General features: G+C 36.8%; 1 long non-coding RNA gene and 1 pseudogene across 3 annotated transcripts in view; one reads left to right on the top strand and one right to left on the bottom strand.

Moving 5' to 3' along the window:
* The window catches only part of LOC131509403 (uncharacterized), a 165736-nt gene that overhangs the window by 95663 nt on the left and 45853 nt on the right, over positions 1-24220 (bottom strand). For all 3 annotated transcript variants that reach the window (XR_009260471.1, XR_009260472.1, XR_009260470.1), the window contains exon 3: positions 5248-5362. This is a non-coding gene — a long non-coding RNA (uncharacterized LOC131509403). The remainder of the gene's footprint in view (positions 1-5247; positions 5363-24220) is intronic.
* On the top strand, positions 6394-6935 carry LOC131509402 (chromobox protein homolog 3-like; annotated as a pseudogene).

Raw genomic sequence — 24220 nt, 5'->3', positions numbered from 1 at the left:
CACCTGTAAAATGAAGATGAATAATAGTATTTGTTTCATAGAGAATCAGGAGCTAAGAGTAAATAAGATAAGGCAGGTAGAGCATTTAGCACAGATTCCAGCTGGGACCACCATCATTGTTATTATGATTCCATGTAAAATGTATTTATTTATGTATTTATTTTAATGTTTATTTATTATTGAGAGACAGACAGAGCATGAGCATGGGAAGGCAGAGCGAGGGAGACACAGAATCTGAAGCAGGTTCCAGGCTCCGAGCTGTCAGCACAGAGCCCAATGCGGGACCCAAACCCACAAACCGCAAGATCATGACCTGAGCCGAAGTCAGACACTTAACTGACTGAGCCACCCAGGCGCCCGAGATTCCATGTAAAACTTAGAGGAGAGAGACATCACCTTGCATTGGTCTCACATATGGTAAGATTTTAAGTGGATCTTAGGTGTTTGATGGAGAACAGAGTAAAAGTATTACACTAAGGTAGAAGAGAGCAATGTGGCAGTAGGCTATGGGAATTGTAAAGAGGAGGGTCAGGTGAAAACTGAGGGTGTGTGTGCAGTGGACTACATACGGGAAGCTCATTGACACCTGAACCAAAAAAAAAAATGGGACTTTGTTTCAAAGGTACTGAGCAGATCTTTGATTGGAAATTAACATTAGTGACATGGGATGACTTATAATGAATAACTCTTCTATAGGCAGAGGAGAAGTAAGCAATCACCCCAGGTGCTCCTTTACTGTAACCTCTTGATGACTTAAACCCAAAACACACATAGGAGATGGCCCAGGAGCCCAAAGGAAGAAAGTGAGCCGGAGAACATCTTCCTTCTCCACATTGGACTCAGAGCCCATGTTTCAGTTTTTGTTATTTTAAGCAAGTCAGCTTAAATGTGTGTGTGTGTGTGTGTGTGTGTGTGAGAGACACACACACATGTACATATGTACTTTTAGCAGTGTGTTAAGTTTATACAAAAATACACTTTTTTATACAAATTTGTGATTTGTACAAAATTACACAGCAATTCTAATGATTTATGAATTTGTTATAGTTGGTTGTATCCCCATGCTTTTACTATTCTTTTCTTAAATTAATAGATCATTGTAGGGACTCCAGCAAGATGCAGACAAGCAAAACTTAGCCTCTTTTGCAATAGGTGAAGACATGGCATCAAGTATCTACACTGGAACAGTGACTGCTCCCTTTTGAGAATAAATGTGTTCCATACTTGGCTACAGTTGTCATCATTACTTCTTGCTATTCTCTGACCCTGAGCCTGTGTGTCAATGATGTTTATTATCACACTAGCGCTATTGTTTTGCTTCTAGTCAGTTCCATATATTGATTTTCATTCCTTACTTGGCCCTGTAGACATTGTAGCTTATGACTCATGGATAAAACCAATTTCTATTTTTCCTATCTGAATTTGAATTTTTATAGGTATTTCTTCTAAGTATTCTAAGACAAGCTAAAAAGCAGCATTAATTATCCTAAGTTCTGAAAACCTAAGGTCAGGCCAACTCTTGGTTATAACACATGTATACCACCTTTCTTGGCCTGGCTGATTTTGTGTATTCATTGAGACAGGGTATCTGCCAGGAGTTGTTTTCGATCTGATGGCAAGCCAACAGATGATGTCAAATCATGCCAACATGTGCCAAGTTGTCACCTCTGCATCCGTGTTTATCAGGGATTTCATTGTACAAGTCCCCTGTCTACTATTATGTCATATTTTCTTGCTCAGATAAAAGTCTATGCCCAGATGAAAAAATTCTTAAGAAGTTGCTATTTTTACCCAATTCCCTAAACCACATATGAGTGACAAATATTTCCATAGGATTAATGAATAGGTGTTTCAGCCTCCTCCGCCCTTATTAAATACTAGCTTTTTCTTTCATACTTGGAACTATGTTGAATTTGTGGATGAGAAACATTTTCCATATGTAATGAATCCAAGGACTTTTTAACCTATTAGATTTCGTTGCATATATTGGTCACTCTTTTAAGGAATTGTTTCTAATCCAGCCAAGAATGAAATAACCTGAGAATCTGGTACGCCTTCATTTAGAATATTTTCTTATTTTTGAGTAATAAACATAGGGAATATTTCTTGATAAGATCAAGAATTGACCAAGGGAATCATGTAGCTTTAGCCATCCTTATTTTTATCATTTGCCAAAAAATTTCCTTAGCTTCATAGAAACCACATAGAAACCAAATGACTTGGTTTTCTTTCCACTTCTCTAGGCAACAAACCAATTTTTTAGTTTCCATGGACACCCAGTTGAGCAACAGTAGTTAGATCTGTAAAAACTGCTATCTGAATTGGAGTCTGATGGTGACCTACCCAACAGCACTGGGATGGCAATTCAGGCTTGACCCTCTAAGGGACCAATATGTATGAGATTGCACGTGAGCATCTGGGACAGTGCCAATATTTTCCCTAGTTATTTTCCAGTTTCTTAATTTGTGGAGGTTCACAAATTATTATAGACCTTGTCTTGATATCTAGGTAGTTAGGAAGCTCCAAAATAAGGCAATGGGAATAGTAATAAAACAGGTCTGCTTGAAAGAGATTTACTTTATACTTGGTTAAGCAAGAGGCCTCACATACTGATGGCTATGTTAACTCAGTTGAGAAATAATACATATTTGGAAACCCTTGTGGAAAGCCCAAAATACACTTGAAATGAGAGAAGTCATAGACTCATGCTTTAGTGCATACGAAGGATAGCTTTGAATCTAAGCAGTCACCACAAAGTCTGACTATTTAGGCTCGGCAGAAATATAAGAAACAATTGAATTAAATTGTCTTGTATCATGTACTAATTCTCCAAGGTTCTGCTCCCTCCCAGCCTGGTATAGAATGAGTGATTATTTGAAAAGATTAATCTGGCTTCCTGTTTTGAATATTCTGTTCTTTACTTTCACTTGCATTGTGTAAAATTCTCCATTTCTCAGTTGCTCCAAAATGAACAATTTAACAACTGACTCTTGCAGACCGTTAATCAGTATTGGAAATGTTGGAAAAGAAAGGCATTGAAAAATAGTGAAAATGATATTCTAATTCGCATTATGGGACACAACTCTGCCATAAATATGTCAGACCTTTATAGGTATGCTATTTCTCTCTTCTCAGTCTCTGTGTCTTCATCCATAGAGGGAGGGAGATGGTTGCTAAAATTCCTTGTAGCACTAATGTTCTACTACTTAGTGAAAAATCAATTTTAATTCCGCATACAACAGAGACCATGTCATGATCTTGAGACATCTAGCTCCTCACAGGAATAAAATCTTCAGGCTCATGTTCACAGGGAATTGAATGAAAGAATTTATTTTGTATTTTCTGAAAAGCCTCTAATCACTTCTATTTCTCTTGTGCTATAGAAGCTTTCCATGAATACCATAGCAAATGGATTCCTGGGGAAGGGGGAGTGGGTATTTATCAGACTTTTATTTTTGGTTTGCTGGTAGGAATTTGAGATGGAGAAATAGAAATGGAATTTAAAAACAATTTTTAAAAAGAAGAGATAGTAATGAATGGTACTTAGCTAGAAATCAGACAGAATTTTGTGGATGTGTAATGAATTGATGATTGAGGTGATACATTTTGTAAATCAGGCATAGGAGAAAGATTTAGGAGAAATGTTGCAGAGGAACTTTTGGCTTTACAAACCCAAGGACACATTTACATGCCTTAGTTCTTTGACAGGACTTTGACAGTTCCTTAATTGTGTGCAGTTTCCCATCTCACTAAAGTAACCTGGGCAAATAGGGAGGGAAACGCCTCCCAGGTGGAAGTAACACCGTGAACAGAGCTTGAAAAGTATGAGACAGTATGGTGTGTGAGGCAGTGCAAAGAGTTTGTTTAGTCCTCTTGGAGGATAAAGTATAGAAGGAGGCTGGATCATTCAGAGTTCAGGTGCAGATAACAGAAACCCCTTCAGCAATTTTAGCAATTTCATATTTGTTGAATATTAAATGAATTCTGTAGTGCTAAATAAAAAAAACAAGATACAAAAAAATGCATATATAATTTAACATGATCCCAGTTGTGGTAACTCTCTTTCTCATCTCTCAAGCTGAAAGGAAATACCTTAAAATGTTAACATTAGTTGTCTCTGGGAGGTGGAATAGCGTATGATTTTTATTTTCCTTATGCTTCTGGGGCTTTTCTAAAGTTGAGCTTCCATTACTTTCGCAAGCAGACTAAAACCTAATAAATCCTCTTTTAAAAGATTCTTTTCCACATAGGGAACTCATTGGTACAAACATTTTTAGAAAATATCACTCTGAGGCATATAGCATCTTCTCTTGCACTTCTGGCAGAGAAACATGATGCTAAATGCTGAAGGGTTTTAGTTGGGATGGTGGATGTGCTGGAAAGAAAGGTGGTTATAGCAGCTTCAGCCAGCAGCCAGCCTATGATACACAGCCTAGAAATGCCTCCTTATAATGAAGCAGCAGAAGGGGAAATTAAGGAATCAATCCCATTTACAACTGCACCAAAAACCATAAGATACCTAGGAATAAACCCAACCAAGGAGGTGAAAGATCTGTACTCTGAAAACTGTAAAATATCATTCAAAGAAATTGAAGATGACACAAAGAAATGGAAAGACATTCCATGTTCATGGATTGAAAGAACACTGTTAAAATGTCTATACTACCTAAAGCAATCTACACGTTTAATGCAATCCCTATCAAAATACCAACAGCATTTTTCACAGAGTTAGTGAAAATTTGTATGGAACCACAAAAGACCCTGAATAGCCAAAGCAACTTTGAAAAAGCAAAGCAAAGCTGAGACATCACAGTTCAAGTTATATTACAAGTTATATGACTTCAAGTTATATGACTTCAACAAAAGAACATTGTTAAAATGTCTATACTACCTAAAGCAATCTACACATTTAATGCAATCCCTATCAAAATACCAACAGCATTTTTCACAGAGTTAGTGAAAATTTGTATGGAACCACAAAAGACCCTGAATAGCCAAAGCAACTTTGAAAAAGCAAAGCAAAGCTGATACATCACAGTTCAAGTTATATTACAAGTTATATGACTTCAAGTTATATTACAAAGCTGTAATGATCAAGACAGTATGGTACTGGCACAAAAATAGATCTATGGAACAGAATAGAAAACCCAGAAATGAATCCACAACTTTATGGTCAATTAATCTTCAATAAAGCAGGAAAGAACTTCCTTATAAATACGTTTTATGAAGCTTCAGGAGTTCGCTTACCTTTATCATTTGACCACTAGCAGTCTCGTGATAAAACAAGGTCAAAGACAAGAAAGATAAATTCCCCAGGCAGCTCCCAGCACTGCTCTGTCAGGAAATGATCACCAAAGATGCCCTGATGAGAAAAGGAAAGCAGTCATATGTGAGTGTTCTTGTCAAATGTAGGTAATTCCTCGGTCACTGGTGAGCCTTAAATACATTTGACTTCTTTCCTCCTCGAATCAGAAAGAAAATCAGGGTAGAGGTGGGCCTTCAGAGTGAGGGCAGAGAAAGGAAGGCCTGTGAAAATGAGGGTCAAAGGTGTCTGAAGAATTGGGAAAGCTCTCTGGACAAAGATGTGACTTTATTACTGTCCCCAAAATATGAGGGGCATTTGTCCTGAAAGCCCTCCATTCTGCTTTTCCGCCTTTGTGGAGAAAGGCAGTGACTGGATGTTGTGTGCAGTGATGTGTGATGTGGCAGGAGGAGTAGGGCCAAGGCCAGAGGAGACATGGGGAGACCCAAGGTAGCCCTCATAGCTCACTTTGCCAGGACATTAGGATTGCATCTTACAGCCTAAAACATGAAAATTAAAAATAAAATGTCCATGGGTGCCTGGGTAGCTCAATCAGTTAAGTGTCAGACTCTTGGTTTCAGCTCAGGTCATGATCTCCCAGTTCATGAGTTCAGGCCCCATGATGGGCTCTGCCTTGGCAGCATTGAGCCTACTTGAAATTCTCTCTCTCCCTCTTTCTTTCTGCCCCTCCCCTGCTTGTGCACTCTCCCTCTCAAGATAAATAAATAAACATTAAAAAAATAAAGTGTCCAGTAACATGAAAATTAAAAATAAAAAATGGAACTTGAGCTTCAATGGGCTGGAGAAGTGAAACATCTGGGGACATCTTGGAGAAGGTGGATAATAGCTTTCCAGGTTTGTAATAAAAAACGCTCTCTGAGAGGAGCGCCTGGGTGGCTCAGTCGGTTGAGCATCTGACTTTGGATCAGGTCATGATCTCACTGTTTGTGGGTTCAAGCCCTGCATCAGGCTCTGTGCTGACAGCTCAGAGCCTGGAACCTGCTTCGGATTCTGTGTCTTCCTCTCTCTCTGCCCCTCCCCCACTTGCACTCTGTCTCTCTCGCTCAAAAATAAATAAACATTAAAAAAAAATGGCCTCTGACAAAACTACATTGCAAAGGAAAGAACCTGAATGGAAAGTGTAAAAAAGTCAGAGGCAGAGCCTAAAGAATTTGTGGTGGAAAGAGCACATGACTGATGCATAGTGACTGGGAAAGCAGAGGAGTACTTCCTGAAGTGGAAGGTAATACACATGCTGACAATATTGGCAACCTGAAGAAAAATTACGTTGTCTGGAGTTAACAGAAATATTTCTTAATTCTCGAAGAGCTGGTAAAGAAAAAGATGGTACAAAAAGGAAATTTTTATCTGTCAGTGAATCTGATAGCAAATCAAAGGAAAGAGCTACTGCTGGCAAACCAAGAGGTTTTGCCAGAGGTCTAGATCTCACATGAATAATCAGTGCTGCAGACAGTAGTGGAGAATTAATACTTCTCAAGAAATGGAAAGATTCAGATGGGGCAGACTTGGTACTGGCAAAAGAGGCAAAAATATGAAGTGTTGTCAGATTGCAATCCCTTTTTATGAAAAGAGACTAATTTGGCATTCTTGTACAGAAAATGAAGCTCAATAATTGTTTGCAACTATATATGCAATTATATTATAGAATTATATATACATATATATGCACACATATATATAAAATCTGTGTCTTGGTTTTTGATTTATTAGTGTGAAGAAATAACCACATTCTAATGAGAATCAAATTTGATATGTTTGTTTTGAAGTAGTATTGAGGAAGCTGGGGTTTTATCTACAGCACTGGTAGCTTTGAACAAATAAATAAGGCTTTCTTAGTTGCTTCCTTTATCAGGAAAGAACATTTGATATCATGGTATACTATTTCCTTTGCATTAGAGAACAGCTTTTCTAAAAGTTGGGGGAAGATCTCCATAGTCATTACTCAATCAGAATTTCTGGTTAACTCATAAATGCCTAATGACCAGTCTGAGATTTTTTTGTTTGTTTTCTCGTGTGCATACACATAAAATACCTACATAAATGGTTTTCTTTTTTTAACTTTCACCAAAAGAAAAACAAAAACACCATTTCACAACCATGGATAAACCTGTGTTTCTGGAAGGCCATCATTCTAAGCAACCCATGAAATAAACCACTTAATATTTTAAATTAAGTATTTTAATTTAATTAAAATAATATCTTAATATTTTAAACTATATTTTAATATTTTAGATTAATATTTTAATATTAAATTATTTAAAATTTACATTATATTAAATTATTTAAATTAAATTAGAATTAATTTAAATTAATATTTTAATTTAACATTTTAAATTAAATAGATGATTCTGTCATTAATTGAACAATTTAAATGTATTGTAAACAACTTAGACAATTCCAATTGGACAATTTCAAAACAGCCATATCAGAATCCATATGTATATCTATTGTCATTTAATGCCATTTGCAAAACTCCTAACAGGAAAACTTTTATCAGTATCAACCATCTCCCCACCTAGATGAGAAAACTAGACAAATCCTGATGTGTATTCATTAGCCAAGCAGGACTTAGTTAAATGGACATCTAAAGGTTTCCTCTAGCAAAGCTTTCCTTTACAGGCAGTTGGAAAAATCTGTACTATATTGACTAAAAGGTTAATGTGTAAGACTTTGTTCATGGAAACCTAATCAGATGGTTAGAGATGTTGGCAATTTAGGACCTGCTGGAGTAAATGGGTAAACAGACTTTGGTAATCTAAACTATCAATTTGCATGTTTTTCTTTACACACAACTCATTCTTTACATGTAAGGCTCAATCTTTTCAGTGTTTGGGTGACTGGTTCAAAGGAAGCCTGGAAAAACATAACTTTGTGTGACTAAAATGCTATCCAACTATATATTGTTTATTGTAAATAGTGGTGAACAGTGGTTAATAATTTTATATTTTAAAAAATGAATATGTGGGTTGCTGACAGGGAGGTGGATGGGAGATGGGCTAGATGAGTGATGGACCTTAAGGAGGAGCACTGGGTGTTAAATGTAAGTGATGAATCACTGAATTTTAATCCTGAAGCCAACACTATATGTTACAATATATGTTAACTAACTTGAATTTAAATAAAATCTTGGAAGAAAAAAATTAAAACGAAAAGAAAGCTGAAAAATAACACCTGAAACATATTCTCTTACAAATTTTGAAAAAATAGGGGCGCCTGGGTGGCTCAGTCGGTTAAGTGGCCGACTTCGGCTCAGGTCATGATCTCGTGGTCCGTGAGTTCGAGCCCCGCGTCGGGCTCTGTGCTGACATCTCAGAGCCTGGAGCCTGTTTCAGATTCTGTGTCTCCCTCTCTCTGACCCTCCCCCGTTCATGCTCTGTCTCTGTTTCAAAAATAAATAAACGTTAAAAAAATAAATAAATAAATTTTGAAAAAATAAAGAATAACTTTCACCATCTTAAAAAAAAAAATTGAACTTCTACATCTGAAAATCAGCGGTATGTTATAAAATTTTTGCTTTTAATGTCTTCCTTTGTTAATTAAAGAGTTATAACCAAACACTTGAAAATGTATTTCTTCAAATGTTCCTGGGACCCACTGTAATTCTTTTGCTATGTGAATAATTTCACCCTTTAATTTATCAGCTTGCAAATTTATCTTTAGGTAGTTAAGTGTTCTGTGTGTGTCCCCCACCCAAACCTCCCTAGAATTTTTAGGGAGACTTCTGGTCACTCCAGCATAGCTCTTCAGCCTCCAGGAGTTTACCCTTAGCCTCTATATCTCCTCAACTGGACCATCAGATCACAGAAGTTACCATCATTGGGTAAAACTATGGGAATGCAGTCCTTATTGCCTGCTTTGGGTCAGGGGTAGCAAGTATAACAGGGAATAAGGAAGGTCTTCTATCTATGAACAAAGTTTTAGTCATTGCAGACAAAACTTATATATGCTTTTTTCCTTGGAAACGTCATACATGTAATTAAGTTCTAGAATGCTATGGTGATGATGTTTAACCACTATTTGTGGTTAAGTGAGTTTTAGTGGCTCACCTGGGCAATGAACTTTGAAAGTTGTTATATACATGTGCATATATATGTTATATATGTATTATGTATCTAGTTATATGCTATATTTTTGTATAGAATTTTCGTTGAACCAACCATTTAACCTGAACATTTGATTAAGAACAATGTATTGCCAATTACCCTGGATAATAGGATTTGCCACATTTAAAATTGAATGAATGAAGCGATGTAGGAGTTATATGTTCATAGATAAAATGTTTTTAAAAATCATGTTTCTAGAGTATAAAATGTGATCATTGATCTGAGTTCTCTCATTTTATGAATTGTCCTTAACATTTAGTTGAACAATAACTCATAGTTACTGAATCATTCAATTTTGTGTGGGCAAAAGTGGCCTCATAAATAATTTAAGTCTTTCAGTAGTTTTAAAAACTGTTTTTGTACCCCAAGGGAATTTCACATATTTGTGAATAATTAGTGAAATTCTAAATGGACTGTTGATTAAAATATGTTTTTAAGGCATTCTTGAAAATTTTAAGAATCTTGATATATATCAGTATTCAAAGGTAAGATGTCCATAATTATTTTGAGGAGATTTTTCTAAAGTCTGAAATAAAAGAATTTAGGAACTTTGAAATAAAACCTGGGCAATTTAGTTCTTGGAAATGAATTTTAGAATATATTTAAAATGCCATTTTCAACACCTAAACGCTATGATTTATTTCCAACAACAGTTTATTAAGGTATGTTTGTTAATAGATCATTGTTCTTTTTGTAAAATTTATTTTAGAGAGAGTGTGTGCACAAGTGAGGGAGAGGGACAGCGGGGAAGAGAGAGAGAATCTTAAGCAGACTCCACACCCAGCATGAAGCCCAACATGGGGCTCAATCCCATGACCCTGGAATCATGACCTGAACCAAAATCACGAGTTGGACACTCAACTGACTAAGCCACCCAGGCACCCCAATCATTGTTCTTTTTAAACATAGTTTTAACCCAGATGAGAAGTTGATTGTTGCATTAGTTTTTGAGTTCTGAGGATTATAGACAGGTACCATTTATACTCTTTTCCACACACAGAGAAAAAAAAAGTCATTTTGAAACAGAAAACTGCTTCATTCCATAAGCATGCCATTAATGCATGATCCAAGATGTCATTGTTTGGATGAGATAATCAAATTCCTACATGAATCAACTGAAAGCAGCTGCTTAGTTTAGGAATGATTTGAAGATATGTAAATTGAAGACAGTTGATTGAAAGAGAGGAAGAAAATGAGTAAATGTAAGGCTATTACTGAAAACGCAAAATGATTAAAAATCATCATTATGACTACTGGACCAATTAAAATATTTTATGCTCATTTGTTTTTCAAGGAACTGCCTCCAAGTGAAAGCACAGCTCTAGGTCTTCTATTAACAAGTACATGTTTGATATTGACAGATGTACATGCCGTCATTTTTGAGACTATGAGTTTAAAACCTTTGGGAATCGTCAAAGAATGAATGAACTAACATTCTTTAAAAATACCAGTGCAAGAAAGTTTGTTCACAATAATAATTCATGTTTATAAGGTGCCTTTCATTCAACTCTTAAGACTCTGTGTATAGATGTGTTTAAATATGCATGGTCATATATCACTGTCTTCATACATCATAGCCCAAATGTTTCAATTCCTTGGACATAAAGCAACTCTTTATTTCGTATGTGAAAACACAATCTCTACCCTTGCCACACAAACTGTCTACAAATAGCACCTTCTTATTTATGCTCCTATATTGCTTGTGCTGAAGGATTGTTAATGCAATCTTTTCTTACAGCAATTTTTAAAAACTTCTTTAAAAACAAAACACCTGTGTTTTCTGGCAGGACAACAATGTATCAGCAAAAATAGCTTTATTTAATGACTGACTGTGGTTAGCTAGCGCCCCATAATTCATTTCATAATTGGAAAAAAATGTAACATTTGCTGACATCATCTGAGTGCTGATCTGGACCCATTGAACAGGGAGTATTCCAACAAAAATGATTTAATTTTCCACTTCACAATTCAGGAAGAATTTAGGATTAGGGCATTCATGGAGTCTAGAAATGGTTTTTGTTTGCAGGATTTTAGCTCAAAATTGGACAGGAAGGAAGACTGGAACATAGTTTAATTTCCAAAGCAAAATTTCATCTGTAAAATGTCACTTCCTCTTATGCATACCAATATCAGTCTGAGATCAAACATATTAACCTCTGAGGGAAAAAATAGTGTTAGAAATGAAAAATCTAATGGGTTAGGAGAGATAGAATTACCCTAAGTTCTATTCTGAAAGACTTTTTTTTTTTTAAATTTTTTTTTAACGTTTATTTATTTTTGAGACAGAGAGAGACAGAGCATGAACGGGGGAGGGTCAGAGAGAGGGAGACACAGAATCTGAAACAGGCTGCAGGCTCTGAGCTGTCAGCACAGAGCCCAACGCGGGGCTCGAACTCACGGACCATGAGATCATGACCTGAGCCGAAGTCGGACGCTTAACCGACCAAGCCACCCAGGCGCCCCCTGAAAGACTTTCTTAAACAAACATGTACTCACTTGACTCTTGTCTACATGGATCTCCAGTTTATTAGGAAGTTTACGGTACAAAATACACATGAATTGCATCAATGATTATTTAAAAGCAATGCACTACCAGTTGTAGTGTCATTATTTGATACTGATGTAGCAGTGGATTCGAAATTTTATTTTTTATTTTTAATTTTTTAATATGAAATTTATTGTCAAATTGGTTTCCACACAACACGCAGTGCTCATCCAACAGGTGCCCTCCTCAATGCCCATCACCCACTTTCCCTTCCACCAACCCTTATCAACCCTTAGTTTATTCTCAGTATTTAAGAGTCTCTTATGTTTTGCCTCCTTCCTTCTCTGTAACTTTTTTTTTCCCCCTTCTCCTCCCCACTGGTCTTCTGTTGAATTTCTCAGGATCCACATATGAATGAAAAGGGTTCGAAATTTTATATACTGCACTGCAAACATGGGTAAAGAATATCTAGCCTAATCTTTCTTTCTTTTTTTTTTTTTTATTTTTTTTAACATTTATTTATTTTTGAGACAGAGAGAGACAGAGCATGAACGGGGGAGGGGCAGAGAGAGAGGGAGACACAGAATCAGAAGCATGCTCCAGGCTCTGAGCCATCAGCCCAGAGCCCGACGCAGGGCTCGAACTCACGAACCCCGAGATCGTGACCTGAGCTGAAGTCGGACGCTTAACCGACTGAGCCACCCAGGCGCCCCTAGCCTAATCTTTCTTAAGGAAGCTCATCTTCATATCAGAGAGGAGGCAGAAGGACTTTATTTCTAAAGTTGTCATCATCAATATTATTTGTCTCATCTCACCTAAACATTGTCTTATGAATACCCTTAATTCTCTGTATTCTCTTGGCAGGACTTGCCTCCAAAGTCATGACCTGGGTTAAATCCATCTGTCTACTGACACTGTGCGGGCATCTGAGCAGCTGAAATGGCTTGGGAAAAAAAAAAAAACAAAAAAACACAACTGTGTGTCTGGTCTCTCTTTAAGTTCCATAGCCACAAATCTCACTCATCATGTCCAGAATCTTACTCAACTTTAATAATATTTTCACCATCTTACATTCTGGCTCAGGCTGCCATAAAAAAATAACATAGACTGGGTGGCTTAAACAACAGAAATTTATTTCTCACAGTTTTGGAGGCAGGAAGTCTAAGATCAATGCTGGCTTATTCCAGTTTCTGGTGAGGGCATTCTTCCTGGATTGCAGATGGCCATTTTCTTGCTATGTCCTTACATGGCAGAGATTTTCTCCCTCTTTCTCACTCTCTCTCTCCTTCCCCCATCTTCTTACAAAACCATAGTCTGATCATGTCAGGGCCTCACCTTTATGGCCTCATTTAACCTTAATTAGCTCCTAAAGATACTATCTCCAAATGCAATCACATTGATGGTTAAGGCTACATCATAAAAATTTGGAGGGGGGTGGTGAAGTGTCTGGGTGGCTCAGTTGGTTGAGGATCTGACTCTTGATTTCTGCTCAGGTCATGATCCCAGGGTTGTAGGATCAAGCTCTGTGTTGGGCCCTGTGCTGAGTGTGGAACCTGCTTAAAATTCTCTCTCTCTCCTCTTCTGCCCCTCTCCCTGCTCATGCTGTCTGTCTCTCACTCTCTCTAATATAAAAAAAAAATTGGGGGGAGACACAATTCAGTCTATTGTAATTCCCAAGTGATAATTTCACTCCTTCTCTTTGACACTCTTACATTACTTGGTCTCTCCACTACCTTCACAGCTCACTATAAGCTTATATTTACCAGGAAAGCAGAAACATTTAGACAGGAAATTCCTCATTTTTTCCCATGAAAACTTGCCTCATGACTCCTCTTCAACTTCCTTCTCTGTACTGTGGATGATGTGGCTTGGCCCAGGTCAAAAGACAACCTGGTAAAGACTTTCATGGTGTTCCAGATCCTTGCCAGTGACTTAGTTTCTGTAATTATTTGCTCTCAGATCCTATCCTTTGAATTTCTGTTCCATTTCTCTATGCCTCTTCATTAAAATATTCTTCAGATTTATCTATAATTGCTGCCCTTACTTTTTCAACTCACATTCTCTCTTAACCAACCTCAATAGGACATCTGTCCCTATAACTTCATTGACTTCATGATTGTCAAGATTATTAATAATCACTGTATTTCAAACATTAATGGCCATTCTATCATTCCTTTTTTGCTTGCCCCTTCAGCAGTATTCAACAAAGTTGATCACTACTTCTTTCTTATTTTCTAAAAAAGATTTATTTGTTAAGAAAATTTACTGTGGTAAGAACACTTAACACTGGATCTACTCTCTTAACTGATTTTGAAAGTATATGATAGGGTATTGTTATTTATATTATATAAATATTGTTATTTATAGGGTATTGTGCCTACATATAGGCACAATGTTGTACAGCAGATCCTTAGAAATTATTCATCTTCGTTCTTGAGACAGTTATTTTTCTTGGAGTCCATGACAAGATAGTCTCCTGGTTTTCCTCTATCTCACTGGCTGCTTTCCTTAGTCTTCTTTCTGAGCTCTGTCTTCTCTGTCTCAATGCTATAGGTATGAGCAATTCAGGGCTCTATCTTGGTCTCCCTTCTTTGCTCTATTTAAAGAGTTTTTAAAATAAACCTCATTTAATCCCATGGCTTTAAATACCACTTGTATGCTGATGAATTCCAAATCTTTATGTTCAGCTCCAACTTCTCTTCTGAGCTCCCAAGTATATACCCAAGTCCTATCAGACATCTCCACATTAATTTTAAACAGTCCTCTCCAATTTAATGTATGCCAAATAAAACTGTTATCTTTCTTTCCCAAATCTAACCCCACTGGATCTTTTTCTTTTCTTTTCTTTTTTTAATGTTTATTTTTTAGAGAGAAAGAGACAGAATGTGAATGGGGGAAGGGCAGAGAAAGACAGAGACACAGAATCTGAAGCAGGCTCCAGGCTCCGAGCTGCCAGCACAGAGCCTGACATGGGTCTCAAACTCACAAACTGCGAGATCATAACCTGAGCTGAAGTTGGATGTTTAACCGACTGAGCCACCCAGGTGTCCCTGGATCTTCTTTTCAGTATATGGCATCACCATATACCCAGTAGCTGAAGCCAAAAATCTAGGAGTCAACATTGATTCTCCTTTTCTCATTCATCTTAATATCTGAACACTTAGCAAATCCCACTGACTTACTTTACCTCTAAAAGTATTCTGAAAACTTCCACTTTTCTCTGTTTCCACCATTACACTTTCCTCCAAGCCACCAGAATCTCTCTTCCGGACTACTTACATAATCTGCTAACCATACCAAGGCTCCTTCCTATTCTCTACTCCCAGTACAAATGGAATCTAAGTGGAATAGATATGTGGTAACAACAGTACTTTTTAAAAATAAAAATCAAATCATAACCTTCTTTTGCTTGAAATTCCTCTGATGACTTCTCATCAAGATCAGAATAAAATCTGAAATATGGACGTAGAAAACTCCAGGACTTGTAGCATTTTCAATGTATTGTATGAGGGAGTTAAGGTCTGCAAAAATGATTTCACCACTAAGTATGATATTAGCTGTGGATTTTCACAGATGCTCTTTATCAGGTTGGGGAAGCTGCCTTCTATTTCTAATTTTTTGAGTATTTTTTTAATCCTTAAAGAGTGTTGAACGCTGCCAAATACTTTTTTATCCTTTGAGATAATTATGTGGTTTTGTCCTTTCTTCTATTAGTATGATGCATTGTGTTGATTGATTTTTATATGCTTAGCCAATCTTGCATCACTGGGATCCATTTTACTTGTTTATGGTGTATAATCCTTACATGTTGCTGGATGCAGTTTGCTGGTATTTTTGTTGCAGAATTTTTTGTTTCCTCCTGAAGTTTTCTCTGGTTTTTGTAGCAGAGTAATGTTGACCTCGTAGAATTTGGAAAATATCTTATTTTTTAAAAGAATTTGTGAAATATTGGTGATAATTCTTCTTCAGGTTTGGTAGAACTCACCAGTGAAACTATCTGGGCATGGGCTTTTCTTTGTGAGATATTTTTTGAGTTCTAATTCAATCTCTACTTGTTATAGATCCATTCATACTTTTTATTTCTTCTTGAGTCAGTTTTGGTAGTTTGTACCCTTTGAGGTATTTGTTCATCTCAACTGGATTATCTAATTTGTTGACATACAATAATTCAGAGTATTCCCTTATAATTCTTCCTATTTCTATAGATCAGAAACTAATCACTATTTTAAATCTTATTTTAGTTATCATAGTCTTTTTTTTTAGTAGTTTGACTAAAGGTTTTCCAATTTTTGTGATGTTTCCAAAGAACAAACTTTCACTGATTTTATTTATTGTATTTATATTCTTTATTTCATTTATTCTTGCTCTAATCATTATTTTTTTTTCCTTCTGTTTTCACTTAGTTTGCTTTTTTGAGTTTCTTGTAGTGGAAAGTTAGGTTACTGATTTGATAATTTCTTCTTTTTAAAAAATGTTTATTTATTTTGAGAGAGAGAGAGAGAGAGAGAGAGAGAGAGAGAGAGAGAGAACATGAGCAGGTGAGGGAGAGAGAAAGAAGAAGAGAGAGCATCTCAAGGCTCCATTTGTCAGTGAGGAGCCTGACACAGGACTTGATCTTATGAACTGTGAGATCTGACTTGAGCTGAAATCAAGAGCCAGATGATCAACTGACTGAGCCACCCAACACCCTATTCTTTTCTTCTCTTTAAACCAATGTTTATTGCTATAAACTTCTTTTATTTTTAAAGTTTTTAAACATTTATTTATTTTTGAGAGACAGAGACAGAGCATGAATGAAGGAGGGGCAGAGAGAGAGACAGAGAGAGAGAGAGAAAGAGGGAGAGAGACAGAGAGAGAGAATCCTAAGCAGGCTCCAGGCTCTGAACTGTCAGCACAGAGCCTGATGTGGGGCTCAGACTCATGAACTGTGAGATCATGACCTGAGCTGAAGTTGTATGCTTAACCGACTGAGCCACCCAGGAGCCCTTATTGCTATAAATTTCTTAGCACTGCTTGAGCTGCAGTTCATAAATTTTGGTATGTTCTGTTTTTATTTTCATTCACTTCAAAGTATTTTAATTTTTCTTTTGGTTTAGTCTTTTACCTATTGATTATTTAGCAGTGTGTTATTTAATTTCCACATATTTGTGAATTTCCCAGATTTTCTTCTGTTACTAATTTCTAATTTCAATTTATTGTGGTTGGAGATCATACTTTGGATTATTTCAATCCTTTGAAATTATTTAGATTTATTTTGTGGCCTAAATATGGTCTATACTGGAGAATATCATGTGTACTTGAGAATAATGTGTATTCTATTGTTGTATAGATTGTTCTGGAGATTATGTTAGTTCTATTTGGTGTACAGCATTAAGTCTTCTCTTTCCTTGTTGATCTTTTATATATTTGTTTTATTTATTATTTAAGTGGGTATTACAATCTCCAATTATTATTGTTAAACTGTGTTTTTCTCTCTTCATTTCTATCTGTTTTTGCTTCATGTATTTGGGAACTTTGTTATTGGGTACATTTGGTGGGGATGTATTTAAAACACAATTATACCTGTATTGTGCCATTTCATTTTAAATGCACTTTTCTTATTTTAAAAACTCTATAAAAACCACAATACAGTCTTGGGGCACCTGGCTGGCTCAATTGTAGAAGCATGCAACTCTTGATCTCCAGATCATGAGTTTGAGCACCATGTTGGTGTAGAGATTACTTAAATAAGTAAATAAACTTAAAAAAAAATTTATGAAGAACCCACAGTACACTCATTCTTCTATTGTATATCTGACCACCATAGTTTCCTATGCCTAATTTAATAAACCCTTAGAAAATAGTCATTAATGGGTCATGTAGCTTAAGTCTTTTACATTTCCATCTGAATTTTTAAACTTTGAGTTGTGTCTCCATTTTGTTCCTTTGATTGCTGTCATTATAGGTTGTGTTTTTTTTCCCTCAAAACAAACAAAAATTGCCTGAATGTGTGAATCTAAAGGAAATCATCTAGGTATTCATTTTCATTTTCATATTTTCTCTCTGTGTATCAATCTCTCTGCTTTCCTTTTTCCATTTATTCCATCTCACTGTTAGTTTCTTTTTCAGGTAGCTACATTTTCCTAAACCCAGAGGAAAGAGAGCTCCTCTTTCCAATGGTTTCAACATCCCAGGATTTGGTTTCACACCAATCTTTGAACCAATCAGTGTGACCAGAGATAATGATTGATTACAATGATTGAACAGGCCTGGGACCAAGGCCCACTATGGAGCTGGTGGTGGAATCAGCCCCAACCACCCACATGAGCAGAGAGCTGGGGAGGAGTGCTTTTATCAGAAGAAGGAAGAGATGTCAGGCATGTAGAAAAAACAGATGATCAATGTCCCTGATGTGGCAGATCATAAGAATCACCAGAACAGGTGTTGAAAACAGGGATTCCTAAATCCGACATCATTCTTACTGAATCAGAATCACTTAGAGGAGTTGTCTAGGAATTGTTTTGTTTTTGTTTTTTGTTTGTTTTTGTTTTTTGAGAATGAGAGAGAGCTGGGGAGGGTCAGGGGAAGAGGGAGAGAGAGAATTTTAGGCAGGTTCCATTCCCAGCAGAGAGCCCAATGCAAGGTTCAATCTCATGACCATGAGATCATGACCTTGAGCTGAAACCAAGAGTCTGATGCTTAACCAACTGAGCCACCCAGGTGTCCCTAGAAATTGGTGTTTTTAGTATTATTCATGACTGTTCCCTTTTTGTCATTGCATCTACTAAAGTGTAAACAAGTACTTGGAACATTCTCTTTTTCCATCTATCTTAAAGATATACTTCTCAGGCTACACACACAAACTCAAGAGGAGTAAACAATTATCGACTGCATTTAAGTTGAATAGATGTGCACTTGAAATTGGTATGGGGATGATCTTAAATAGATATTGATATTTCTCTAACCCATCAGGGAATTATTCACTCCTTTGTTGGACTTCTGCAGTGTAGAACTAATGAAATGTTTTATTTTAAAAAGAGGAAAAATGAAAACAAAACAGAAAACTCTTTTAATTCATTTCTTATTTTCTTCCAAAAAGCAAAAATAGAGAAATGACTTCACTCTGGATTTTTTAGGAGAGGAGACCATATTTTTCATGTCTATAATTATACCCACACCCTTCATTACTAAACATCTGTTTAAGCTTCATCACTAGAAGACATCCTCAGCAGATTGAAAAGTCACAGTGAGCACCAATGAGTTACTTGCTGGTCAGCTGTGTTAATTGATTTAAGTGTGTGATGTGTGAAGTGGCGCTGAGAGTAGAGGTTTACTGCCTCTTTTGTGGTGTCATGAAGGTGTGTTGGCTTCTCTGGATTCTGTATATTTTGTGTATCTGAGTTCTAAAGCCAATATGTACCAATGCCAAAGGAACTTAAGCTGTAACACATACGTGCAGCGAGCATCATGGAATTTGTGCTTTAAAATGTCCAACAGCAATAACAATAATAACAACAGCAATACCAACAGCATTAAATTGAAATTCAAATAACATTTGTTGAGCATTTTTTATTACTCGCCATTGCATTATACACATAACATGAATAATCTATTAAATCCTTACAACAACTATATGAGGTAGCTGCTATTATTATTCCTATTTTATAGTGAGGAAATAGAAGCTTGAAGAAATCTACATAAGTTCACACAGCTATGAAATGGTTGAGACAAGTTTAGTACAGTCTGCCTCCATCCATATCTACCTACCCTCTCCTCTTAGTGAGTAATGGATTTATAATGCCAATGGGGATAGATATGTTTGGTAATAATGTGTTTATTTGACGCCTAGGAGGACAAGATTTGCAGAGTCATCGTATATATATCTGAATCAATGACCCTGCCTTCATTAACTCAGTATTTCACATAGCTAAAGGAGCTTAGCACAGATTTGGGTGTTTTGGAACACTTAGAAGTCATTAAAGTCTTGCCTCTACGTTGAAGGCTCCTGGGCTGAGAAGGAACAGACTTCAAGAGTCCCTTCTGTCTGTTGATGTGGGATAGACAGATTAGATTCACAGAATAAAAGCAAATGAACATGCAAGTAGAAACGTGCGCCCTTTGAGTTCAATGAAAGCAAAAACTGAACTCATTCATTTGTGGCCACCATCAAGAAGTCCTCATTTATTCAACCTGTGTCTCCAAGGAAAATTTTTCATGTTTCTCATAAAAAGTTTATTTCCATATTGATTTTATTTCTTTAAAAATAATCATAGATTTTTCAAAAACTTCTTGGTCTTTTTATTAGCTTCTTTGAAAGTTAGAGGTAACCCCGTTATCTCCAAAACTGGTTTGAATCAGGTACACAATTAGGAGTCCAACAAGTTGGAGAAAAATTTGAACTTTCCAACAGCAGTTCATCATCCTTTTTATAGAACAGGAATCAACAAAAGAAAAAGGGAAAGCTTGCCTCAACAATCCTATGCAAAGAACCTCCCAGTTTGTTTTTTCTTTAATTATTGTCAGTCCTTGAGAAATGTACATATCTGTTGCAATAAGCAGGAGTTGTGGCATGCTCTGTGAAGATGGGCCAAACCTCCTGCAGGACCGTGTGAATGGAATTCAGTATACATTGCAGCCTAAAAATATTGTAAGAGCATTCCATTCTTCTCATGAGACTTTTCTTCCTTTCTTATTCAGCTGCATTCAGATCTCTGTGGGGAGCAAGTGGGAGTCTGTGGATTTAATGAAATGTAAAAGCAGAGGAGATTTCCAGGGAGCCCTCTTTCTACCCCTAAAGGTCTTCATTTGTCTACAATGCTTAATAGATCAGTTTAGTCCAGAATTCACTGATACAGGAGAGATATTGACTTGCCCTATTGTGTAAACATAGAAAGCTCCAAACCAAAACCCCTGTCAGTGACCCTAAGCCCTAAGCTTTAGGAACTATGGGATTGAGACAAGAAATTGTGAGAGTCAACAATGGCACTGACAACCATACGTTATTGACTCAGACTGATTAGAAATTAAAGCACCAACCCTAGAGGAAAATTTGCAAAGAAATCAGGGAATGCTCGGGTGTTCTATATTCTTGAGCTCTTATTCTTTCTTGACTGGATCATTATTAGCAAAGGCAAATAGAAAAACTGCGAAATACTTTTGTAACTTCTTTTCCCTTTAAAATAGTTGTCATTGACTAAGGTCCCGTGTGAAAAGTTAGAATGGGACTTGGATGATTTATACTAATTTTGCCTCTACTTCTGAATTGATGTGACTATAGACAACTCATATCTTCCTCCTTTCTTATCCACCAAGACAGTTGTCAGTCAGGCTATGGACAATGACATATTAAATTCTGAGCAAAGAAGACTGATGAAATTCATGGGAATACTTTTTTCCCCTTACTGTTGTATTTTCCCTTCATTAAGAATCAGTGTTGTTTCTCTGCATCCAACAGACAACAGAGAAGTACAGATATGTCCTGTCTTGTTGCTGGTATCTTCCTTCTCTCCAAAACATTATCAGTGACTTCACCAATAGGAAAGCAGAGTTTGGGAGACTGGATTCGTCAGATAACTTGTACTCCCTCTGCTGGTTGAGTGGCTCATATTTCTATTTCCATGACTCCAGGCTCTAAGATTGATTGATTGATTAATTAATTAATGGATTTATGTATTTACTTTGGTAAAGTTGAAAATTATGTATATTTTTTAGAGAGTAAAGTGATCGGCTTAGAGTGAATTTGTAATATTTTATGTTTTCCAGTATTTGGGTGTGTTGTCGTTTTATTTAGCACAAATGTAATGGACAGGTTCCTAAAACTAGGTTTTAGCAAAGTGGTGTTTTCAGGGATTAGAAAATCTACCCAACTCCAACTTTCTGATGGTATATACAAATAAAGGTGTAAGAAATAGATACTTATCTAGAATTTGGTATCAATCATTGCCTTTAAAACACTGGAGGGTAGCTTGGTACACATGGGGAGCAGTCTGATAAAAACAGCTGAACCATCAAATATGTTTAAATTCATGAGTTCATAGTGATATGAACAAAACCTCTAATCAGTCACCTTTAAATGATGATAAAGAAGCAATTAATGGGGCGCCTGGGTGGCGCAGTCGGTTAAGCGTCCGACTTCAGCCAGGTCACGATCTCGCGGTCCGTGAGTTCGAGCCCCGCGTCAGGCTCTGGGCTGATGGCTCGGAGCCTGGAGCCTGTTTCCGATTCTGTGTCTCCCTCTCTCTCTGCCCCTCCCCCGTTCATGCTCTGTCTCTCTCTGTCCCAAAAATAAATAAAAAAAAAATGTTGAAAAAAAAAAAAAATTTATAAAAAAAAAAAAAAAAAAAAAAAAAAAAGAAGCAATTAATTATTTTGAACACTGGTAAATAAGATGAAAGAATCAAGCAATTATCCTGTCTTTTCTGTATGAATTATACTGAGTAATACAAAGTACATAAAAGCAGTATCTCTTTATATAAGTATTTCAGCCATGTAAATGTAAAAGAAATTATAAAATTAGAAGAATATCACCATCTTTCAATCCCTAATCAATTAATGTATCTAGGCATCAAGCATCAAAGGTTACTAACATCACATAAAGAGCTAGATCATGTGCCTCCCGCTGAAAGAATACATCATTACCTATGGACTTGCCAAAGGTATGGAACCGGAGAGTGACCAAGCCTCTGGATCCAGCTGCCAATTTGCAGGCAATACAAGGGGATGGAGGAAATGCTGAATTACAGCATGAGCGTGCAATCAGCAAAACTCAGACCGTGGGAATATTTACAGGTCAAATGTCCTGGGCTCTTCAGCAGATAAACTGCAAAGAAAAGACATGGGTAGAGAGGAAGTCTCTAGAATAAAAATGACTTAAAAGAGATACCATTTTTTTAAAAGAGCAACTCTTAACTACAGTGTTGGAGGTACACTCTTGGGTAATAAAAAGATGAAGAAACAGAGGAACAGTTATGATGCTAGTCAGGCTGGTGCTTACATCTGGGAAGAGAGAGGTGCTGAGAGACTGGAATGGAATAGAGGGAGGTCCTTCAAGGATGTTAGTAAAGTTCTCTTTCTTGACCTGGGTGGTGGTTACAGGGTGCTCACCTTATAATAATTCACTAACCTATGAATTTGTGTGAGTTTTTCTTTCTGTGTTTTATTTTACCATAACAAAATTTTAAAAATAGGCATCCAGAATGAGAAGGGTACCTATTAGCTGCTTCAGTCAGTTCCCCTTCTCCCTGTTTCCTAATTTTCTCTCCCTCTCTTCTCTTTCTCTGTCTGTCTGGTCATCATGATTACTCTTTCCAGTTCCAGGCTTTCAGTCACCTGTGGGCACCTCCCTCATGTGGCTTTTTTAGATGCAAGTTGAAGCTCTTGTCTGCTTGTTGGTTTTGGGGACTGCTTGTGCCTAGTCTAATATCACAGACCAGTGGGATAGCTGGGAAGAGAAGAGAGAGTCAGAAATTCACCTCTTTTTGCTGATTTTTTTAAATTTTATTTATTTGAGAGAGAGCGAGAGAGAGCGAGAGCACACATGCCTGAGCCAGGGAGGGAGAGAAAGAGAATCCCAAGCAGGCTCCATGCTGACAGTGAAGAGCCCGACATGGTGCTCGAACCCATGAACCATGAGATCATGACCGGAGCTGAAACCAAGAGTCAAATGCTTAACTGATTGAGCCACCCAGGCACCCCATCTTTTTGCTGATTTTCAAGCTCTGCCACATAAACTCAATTTCATCATAGCTCATGTTATACTGTGAACATATATAAATCAAAATATATATATTGATTTATATATCAAATATGTATTTTATTTTTTTAAAAATATGAAATCATGTAAGTGTACAAAATATACACTTACATGATTTCATATTTAAAAAAAAATGGTTTATCTGGTCAGTTATTCATAAGTTTAACTTAGATTTAAATGGTAGACTCAGAAAGGATAAATATTTTAGACAAAGGTTGTTTAAGAAACAACTAACTAGCGGGGCACCTGGGTGGCTCAGTCAGTTGAGCATCCGACTTCAGCTCAGGTCATGATCTCATTGTTTGTGGGTTTGAGCCCCATGATGGGCTCTTCACTGTCAGCATGGAGCCCGCTTTCGATCCTCTGCCCCTCTCCCACTTGTGCACACACATGTGCACACACTCTCTCTCTTATAAATAAACCTTGAAAAAAAGAAACAGCTAATTAGTTTTGTTGAGTACCTTCTATAAGCCATTCACCAGGTTAGTTTTCTTTAAAGAAGTTATAAAAAAATAGTAGCTATCATTTATTGAGTATCAGTTATGTGCTGGGCAGTTTCCTAATCCTGAAACAGACGT

Source organism: Neofelis nebulosa, chromosome 4, assembly GCF_028018385.1.
Source record: "Neofelis nebulosa isolate mNeoNeb1 chromosome 4, mNeoNeb1.pri, whole genome shotgun sequence".
Classification (NCBI taxonomy): Eukaryota; Metazoa; Chordata; class Mammalia; order Carnivora; family Felidae; genus Neofelis; species Neofelis nebulosa.
This window is presented reverse-complemented; position numbering and strand designations above follow the sequence as displayed.